This window comes from Felis catus, chromosome B3, assembly GCF_018350175.1.
Source record: "Felis catus isolate Fca126 chromosome B3, F.catus_Fca126_mat1.0, whole genome shotgun sequence".
NCBI lineage: Eukaryota > Metazoa > Chordata > Mammalia > Carnivora > Felidae > Felis > Felis catus.
This window is the reverse complement of record NC_058373.1, coordinates 80,207,274-80,215,751: the sequence shown is the minus strand read 5'-3', so window position 1 is coordinate 80,215,751 and position 8,478 is coordinate 80,207,274. Positions and strand designations below refer to the sequence as shown.

General features: G+C 38.4%; 1 long non-coding RNA gene across 1 annotated transcript; it reads left to right on the top strand.

Annotated features, from left to right (window-relative positions):
* Nucleotides 1-5,678: 5,678 nt before the first annotated feature.
* Nucleotides 5,679-7,874, top strand: LOC109500790. The gene is made up of 3 exons (XR_002158536.3): nucleotides 5,679-5,837; nucleotides 7,042-7,154; nucleotides 7,564-7,874. It is a non-coding gene; the product is annotated as an uncharacterized LOC109500790 (long non-coding RNA).
* Nucleotides 7,875-8,478: the final 604 nt, after the last annotated feature.

Below are 8,478 nucleotides of genomic sequence, written 5' to 3'. Positions count from 1 at the left end.
TAATGCTCCTCAGATTTACATAGAAGTCACCTTAGATTGACAAGTTAAAAAGAAAGTAAGGTTCTGTGCAATAAACCCATTCTGTTCCTCTCAAAAAATGAAATATGGATAAACTAAATCAACAGAAACTTTCACATCTCATTTTAGATACTACTTTTATCTTCCACCTCCTCACCTGAAAGTAAAGGGGTCAGGGAAAACCACCCCCTGAAAGTTTCAAGTTTTCTCTTCCAATATTTCCTTATCTATTCTTTTTTTTTTTTTTTTTTTTTTTTTTAGAAAGAGAGAGAGAGAGAAAGAGAGAGTGTGTGTGTGTGAGTTGGGGGGAGGGCGAGAGAGAGAGAATCTTAAACATGCTCCATGCTCTGTGAGGAGCCTGACATAGGGCTAGATCCCATGACCCTGGGATCATGACCTGAGCTGAAATTGAGTCCAATGCTCAACCAGCTGAGCCACCCAGGTGCCCTTCCTGATCTATTCTTGATTGCAAAAAAATTATAAGGAGCAAAATAAACAAAAGCTCAAAGGAGATGTCAAGAACCCGAACAATCAACAAACCTGTCAGTCTTACCCTAGAAATTAGAGAATTGTCCTTAACGATGAAGAGAATAAACAGAAAATGCTGAGCCTGTAGCAGAATATTTTTCCCATAGAAGAACATTAGCAACAACTAGGTCTCAAATGAAATGACCTACTCACCATAAGAAAGTATTACTGATACAGCACCCAAGTGGGTTTTGGGGGTAGTGCCTTCATAGCATTTCACACTGAAGAAGGGATCAGTTTCAACATCTATTACAGAAAGTCTTTTGGTTGGCTTATTACGTAGGTGTGCTATAGATGTAAAGATATAAATTAGGTTCTTTCTCAGTTCAGTTAATTAGTTTTACAGGGAGAACTCAGAGTTATTTAAAAGGAAGGCGGGTTTTTTTTTTTTTTTGGTGTTCAGTGCAGGTGATATTTATTAACAAGTAGACTGTGTGCATAAAGAATATGTTTGTATGCATGCAAAGTGGTATTTTATTGAATAACGCAAGGTAGGTTGTCATGGAGATTAAAAGCCTTGAAGTGCTATTCACTGGTGCTAGTTATGGTTGCCGGGCACTAGGATATTAGGTTCTGGCACCCTGAATCTTTCATTGTTGTAAAAATAATTACACTTTTATCTTCACTGTAAGCGCTATTCAAGTAGGATAAATAAATACAGACACAGGAACAGACCTAACTTAAAGGTAAATATAGCAACCCTCTGACCCATCCCAGTGTAAAATTATGTAGCTGTAGTTACTATACCATCAAAATGCTTGATTTTCATTGCTGGGTCATTGAAGCTGTTTATAAGATGAAATTACAAAATGCACAAAATCTGCACTTACATTAAAAGGCAAAAGAAGAATGAAAGCTATTGACCGTTAGTACGGTCACTGGTAAATATAAAGGTTTCCTTCAGAAGCAGAGGAAACAAATGAAAAGCTTGTAATATGTTTTCCTAGCATTTTCTTGAAATACTATATTTATGTGAGATTTCCAACCTCACTTTGAGCTCTATGTAAAGCACAAGAGTGATTTTTCTGGTGTTCTTTTCTCTTTGACGATTAGATGAAATCATCTTGACAAGTTTACCTCAGTGAGAAACTATGTATTTTCTGGATAAAGAGAACACTTATGTCTGGCAGAATCAGTATGGACATTTTCTTAACCAATAAATCAATAAAGAGAGTGGGACTATAGCACATTACACAACATAGACAATCTAACACTGACATTTGCAGCAGCAAGTAATGTGGTTTTCAAAACCGCCTTAAGTGATGATTAACTAGAATTACATATATTTATATTTAAACTGACACCACAGAATTCTTTTAAGTCTTGACAGATATGTGGAATATTTAAATGTAGTAATTGTGGTTGCTAAACCTCCTGGGATTAGCCTGCTGGAGAGATAGTGATATCTTAGGCAGAGAAAAATGATTTATACTATGGGGGAAACACTAAAAATGAAGTAATTCCATGTGTGTTTTATATAACTCTTTGGAAAAAAAAGTTTATTGTAGCAAATGAATTGGTAATATTCTATAATAATCCACCATGTGAATAATTATATAATTTATATACATGTGGGTGTATAATTTAGTTTTTTCAACATTGATTTTTAGGTTTCACGATATAGCACACTTCACAAAAAGTAAAACAGAATGAGAAGTAGCTCAGCTTTGGATTAATGTTAATGGTAGGAATCTCAGAGTTTTGTTTAAAGGCCGGCTCCATATTGTTTTATCTTTCATTAACGGGGAAGCATGTAACACAGTACTTATCAGTTCATTTCAGGAAATAATTATTACATGCCTGTATGCTTCAAGTGCATGTTTAGGTGAATTTAATTGAAATCAAGGAGTAAAATCATTAATAAAAGGAGATACTATTGATACGGTTTCATCAGATTAAATTATATAGAAATAAGTTTACAGCATTGCCATATTATCTGTAAATAGCAGCTGTAATAGTCATAAGATTATCTATTGCCCCTGGTGTTTAAAACTTCTGGGAAAGTTCTTTGAGTGGTATTTACATAACATAATCAAATAGTCTGCAACTTGGATTCAGAACTAATTTTAATGATGTTGGCAAGACATAAATCTTTGTGAATAAGTATAGAGAAAGAAGAAATCAGCAAATCACTGGATGGGTGGATACTTTCAAAGTTTAAGCCTGTCTAGGATTCTAAATATCAAATTGTATCTCAAAGCTTTAAAACAACACTAAAATTGACAAATTTATATCCATAATATACCTGAGATAGTGGGATAATCTGTTTCACATTATGGTAGATTGAGGTAGATATTTAGTAGATGTGCATGTTGCAATTGTACACGAGAGATAGGCTTTTGGATTGAGAACCATAAATCTTTTTTTAACGTTTATTTATTATTGAGAGACAGAGAGAAACAGAGCATGAGCAGGGGAGGGGGGAGAGAGAGAGGGAGACACAGAATCTGAAGCAGGCTGCAGGCTCTGAGCTGTTAGCACAGAGCCCAATGCGGGGCTTGAACTCAAAAACCGTGAGATCATGACCTGTGCCAAAGTCAGACGCTTAACCGACTGAGCCACCCAGTCGGCTCAGAGAGAGAGACCACCCAGTCGGCGCCCCGAGAGAACCATAAATCTTAATTACAACTGTGCTACTAGCCAACTGTGTGATTTAAAAGAATTTGTTCATTTCTTTGGTGGAAAAATGCTGGGCCACTGTGTTATGGAAATTCCTCTAGTGTGGCTGCCATTACTGCCATTGGAAAAAGGAACATTTTTCCATTCAGCAACCTGAAGGTTGGTTTTCCTGACTACCTGTTCCCAGAATCCCTACACTGTAGGGAATCTAGTGTTTCCCTTCCTAAGGATAGAGCAATACTGTCCTCATGAAACTTACAATCAAGTAGAGAAAGACCAGCATTGAACAAGGTTTACAAGTGTGAGAAGATTTACAAAAGCTAAGTGCAGGATGCACTGAGAGTATACATCTGCCTGAAAGAGCAGTAGATGGAATATCGTCTCCACTAAAAAGACTCCAAAATGGTTTTAACTCTAATCACATCCTCTTTTCAGAGTTATGGACCTATGTTCCCAATTACACACTTACAATTTCAACCTTAATGGAATTAGCTCTTCCAACTCCACATTCCTAAACTCAAATTCACCATCTCTTTATCCAAACAACCCTCTTTCTAACTTTCCTACTTATTAGAGTAGCCCTCTCCTTTTCCCAGTCACTTAGGTCTGAATCATCAGCAGACCTAAGATCCATCTTTCACTCTTTCTTGCAATGTGTCTTTCACATCCATTCTGTTGCCATGTGTTAAAGATTCAATTTTGATAATGGCTCTCCTGTGTGATTATGTTTTCCATTCCTGTATCCACCAGCATTGGGCTTTCAAGTAAGTTAAAAATCAATATTTTTCATCCAATAAATATTCAGTTGTTTATTGAAAAAATATTTAAGTGCCCATTATAGACCAGGCTCTGTGCTAGGGATACAATAGCAGGCAAAACATCTATTGTCTTGCTTTCATGGAGTTTACAGAGTCATAGATGGAGTATATATTAAACAAATAACCTTATAGTACATATATTATCTACTAACTATCAGTGCTATGAAGGGAATGTATGGGTTATCATGCAAAAGGATAACAGGGGTACCTGACCTACTTTGTTGGGGAAGTCCTCTCTGAGACCTAAGGGATGAGGAGTTAGTCAGAGGACTGGAAGGAAAGGCACTGCAAGCGGAGGGGAAAAGTCTTGCAAAGTTTCTTTTTCTAGAGAGTGTAGGGTGTTTGAAACTGGAAAGAAAAGCAGAAGTCAGACTGTGCAGGGTATCAACAGTTTTTCTAAGGAGTTTGGATTCTATTCTAAGGTAGTTGGGAAACCACTGAAGTGTTTTCAGTAAGGGAGTAAAGATAGAGATTTGAGATACATATGAAAAGTTGAAAGAGCAGAATTTGTTGAAAGATTGTATAGGAAGTAGTAGATAAGAGGCTAGATTTCTGACTGAGGTAATTGGGTAGTTGAAGTGCCATTTGGTGAGACAGGAAACACGGGTTTGGAAGGCAGGATGACAAGCTCAGTTTTGGAAATGTGAAGTGTGAGGAAAATAGGGGTATCTAAGTATCTGTTTAGGAAATAACTGGATATGTGGATATGTACCTGCAGTCAAGGAGAGCATACATCTAGCAAGTGTTAAAGCATGTAGGATAACTGCATGATGAGGTTTTATTCTTAATGTTTATTTTTGAGAGACACAGAGAACAAGTGGGAGAGGGACAGAGAGAGAGACACACAGAATTGAAAGCAGGGTCCAGGATCCAAGCTGTCAGCCCAGAGCCCGAGATGGGGCTCAACCCGACATGGGGCTCAAACTCACGAACTGTGAGATCATGACCTGAGCCAAAACGAAGAGTCGGACACTTAACCGACTGATCCACCCAGGCACCCAAGATAGGTTATAGTTAATGCCATATAAACTGATGACTCAGGGAGAATCTTTATGGAAAAAGTGACATTGAGAGGAACTTGAAAGAGAGACAGCATTTTGACAAATAAACCTTGGTTGTCCACATTTGAGAATGATGCCCTTTAATGCTGACAAGATGTTCTAAATTTTGAGTTAGTTTACTGCCTGGTGTAGAATGGTAGGGAGTATGTAGACCCTTTCTTTGAAGGGTCCTCAAGTGACAGTTTCTATAGATTATCTCTTTTGGGTGGATCGCTTTCTTTCAGTTTTTTGCCTTGGAGGTTATAAAGTTGGCTGCCAGTGTTCTGGAAGTCAAATGGGGGAAGGGAGTTCTGGGTATTACCATGTCATATATAAAGTTTTAGTTAGTTTCTCTGTTTTATTTATGGCACCTCTGCCCTTAGCAGCATCTGATGGATGACCCAAGACCAGAGTTCTCTAGGTTTAACTTCCCTGAATGGTAATCTCTGCCAGCTGGTAATCTCTTTCCAGCTTCCAGACTTTTGTCTAGCTCTTCTGTTCTCTTTGCCTTTGTGTGCTGTCTTCCTTCACTGTTTGCTGTGGTCTGAATGTTTGTGTCCCCCCCTCCCCCAAATTTATATGTTGAAATCATAATGCCCAATATGATGGTATTTGGAGGTGGGCTTTTGGGAGATGGTTAGGTCATGAGGGTAGAGCCTTCATGAATGGGATTTGTGCTTTTACAAAAGACACCCCACAGAGCTCCCTAGCCCCTTCAGCCATGCAAGGACACAAAGAGAGGTCTGCAAGAGGATGAGGACCTTTACCTGACCAGGCTGGCACCCTGATCTCAGGAGTTCCATTCTCCATAACTGTGAGAAGTAAAGTTGTGTTGCTTAGAAGCTACTCAGTGTGATACATTATTACAGCAGCCCAAATGGACTAAAACACTGCCATTCACAAGAGAGTTGGAATAAACTTGGGTTTAATCTGTCATGTGTAATAGTAATGCAATTTCTAAAATGTGTCCAAGTATAACAATAGTAAGTATTAGAAGATGATAGATTAATAAAGTATATATTCTAACTTCCTCCTATAATAACATACTTCTCCAAAGGAAATATTTTATAAACTTGGACAGCATTTTGAGCTTCAATTATTTTACAGTTGGTTTAGCGTCACTCATTAGTTCTTATACATGCCTTCAGGCATCCCTTTTCTCTCTTAAGTCTATTTGCATCAGATAATCACTAAATTAATGAAAGCATATTTACATGAAACTGTTTTTAGAGAATAGGCTTTGGATCTACAGCTATTAGAAACAAAAGGCACAAGGACAAAAAGAGCTACATTTAATTAACACTAAATTGTGACATCAACTGACAACAAATAATTAAATTGGGAATTTAGGCTGGTGCTATAGACTGAAGTATAATCATTGTGTGCCTGAGAGTGTGACTTAGAATGATGGCATAAGGTAATATAGGTGGTAGGATGGTCCAAGAGTGATTTATCAAGAGTCTAAGTTAATGGCTGCTTTAAGGAAATAATTGAAGACTGTGTGTCTTTTCTTTTTTTCTCCTCATTTCCTTTCCTATCTTACCAAATACTTTATTTAAACTACAGATTTAAGGGGCGCCTGAGTGGTTCAGTTGGTTAAGCATCCAACTTTGGCTCAGGTCATGATCTCACAGTTCGTGAGTTTCAGCCCTATGTTGGGCTCTGTGCTGACAGCTCAGAGCCTGGAGCCTGCTTCAGATTCTGTGTCTCCCTCTCTCTCTGCCCCTCCCCACTCATGCTCTGTCTCTCTGTCTTAAAAATAAATAAAACATTTAAAAAAATTTTATAAAAAGATAAAAAAATAAACTACAGATTTAATTTCTTCAAATCTTCATAATTAAACCTTATGACAATAAGAACAAGCTAAGGCTTTCATAAAATTTTTCTTACTTCTGTTAGCTTGTAGTCCCAAACTCCAGCTAGTATAGATTCATTCATCCCTGTCAATTCACTCATTCATTCATTCAAGAAATAATGAGCATCACTTTTTAAAGCACCAATTCTGTTTGGCATTTTAGAAGATACTGGTGGACACAATGGTGAGCAAAAGAAAACGCAACCAATCCCTGTTGTCAGTCAAGGAGAGGAGACAGATGTTAATTAACTAAACCCAAGAATCAAATAAGCTGAGGTAAGTATCCTGAGGAACAAAAAACAAGTTTTCTTGGCAGGTGTATAATGGAAGAGTCTTACCTGCAGTGGAGAGCCGGGGAAAACTGGAAGGAAATGACAGTTGGGCTGAGATTTTAAGAATGCCAACTTCACAAAGCTAAAGGGGTAGTGGCGTGATGAGAATAGTATTTACCAGCACAGTAAGAGGGAGGAGTACAAGGCATCTGAGAGAGAATTCAAGCCCAGTGTGGGCAGGGCTTAAAGAGCACCATGACGGGGCTGGGGAAGTAAAATGATGAGATCATAGAATAATGAGAAGCCTGCAATACCAGGAGTGGGAATGAAGGAGTAATGTGAAAGGAAAATTTTCTTCAAATAGCAGTACTTGCACAGGAGATATTAAAATTGACTTTTATGTTTTGTCACAGCTATTGTAAGCAGGTGAAGCTGATAAAGGACCATGAATTTGAGTGACACCCACTCCGCACCACCCCAGGACATAAGACCCTTACTGGATCTAACTGAAGACTCTTTTCTGATTCATGATGAACAAAGAATGGGTCTACTTGTTTTAACCAATTATGTAAAGACCTATTGACTCATTTTATCCAATCCACAGTGCTAGCTTTTGATGCCTAATTAGTAGGAACACTGTGTGTTCTTTCTGGTACTTTTGAGTGCCTGGCCCCAGCCCAGATTTCTTGTTTCCTTGCCTGGCAAGAAAATATTTGGTTTTTAAGTTTTTAGCTTAAGTGTTTTTTGTTTGTTTTGACAGTAAGATGTGGAGGAGATGGGCCATATCATATTTGAATCAGATAAAAAATCCTCGGGGCTCCTGGGTGGCTCAGACTGTTCAGCGTCTGACTTTGGCTACGTTATGATCTCAAGGTTCATGAGTTTGAGCCCTCCATCAGTCTCTGTGCTGACAGCTCGGAGCCTGGAGCCTGCTTTGGATTCTGTGTCTCTCTCTGTCTGCCCCTCCCCCACTAGCACTCTGTCTCTCTCTCAAAAATAAACATTAAAAAAAGTTTAAAAAAATCCTCTCTGGTTGCAGTTTGGAGGATGGGTTGAAGAATGAATCAGTGGATTTCTTGAGCCAAATTAGACGGTTGCAGTAGTCCAGGTCAGAGACAGTAACAGCCTGCTCTAGAATGGTGGCCGTGGAGACAGTAATGGGTAGATGTGAGAAATACTCGGGAGACAAACCTGCAAGACTTGGGGATGGATTAGATATGGGTGTGGCAAGAAGGGTCATAGATGACTTCTAGTCTTGAAGGGATGGTGATGTCAGTCACTAAGATAGGGAACACTGAAAGATGTCCAGATTGGAGGGTGAAAAGAGA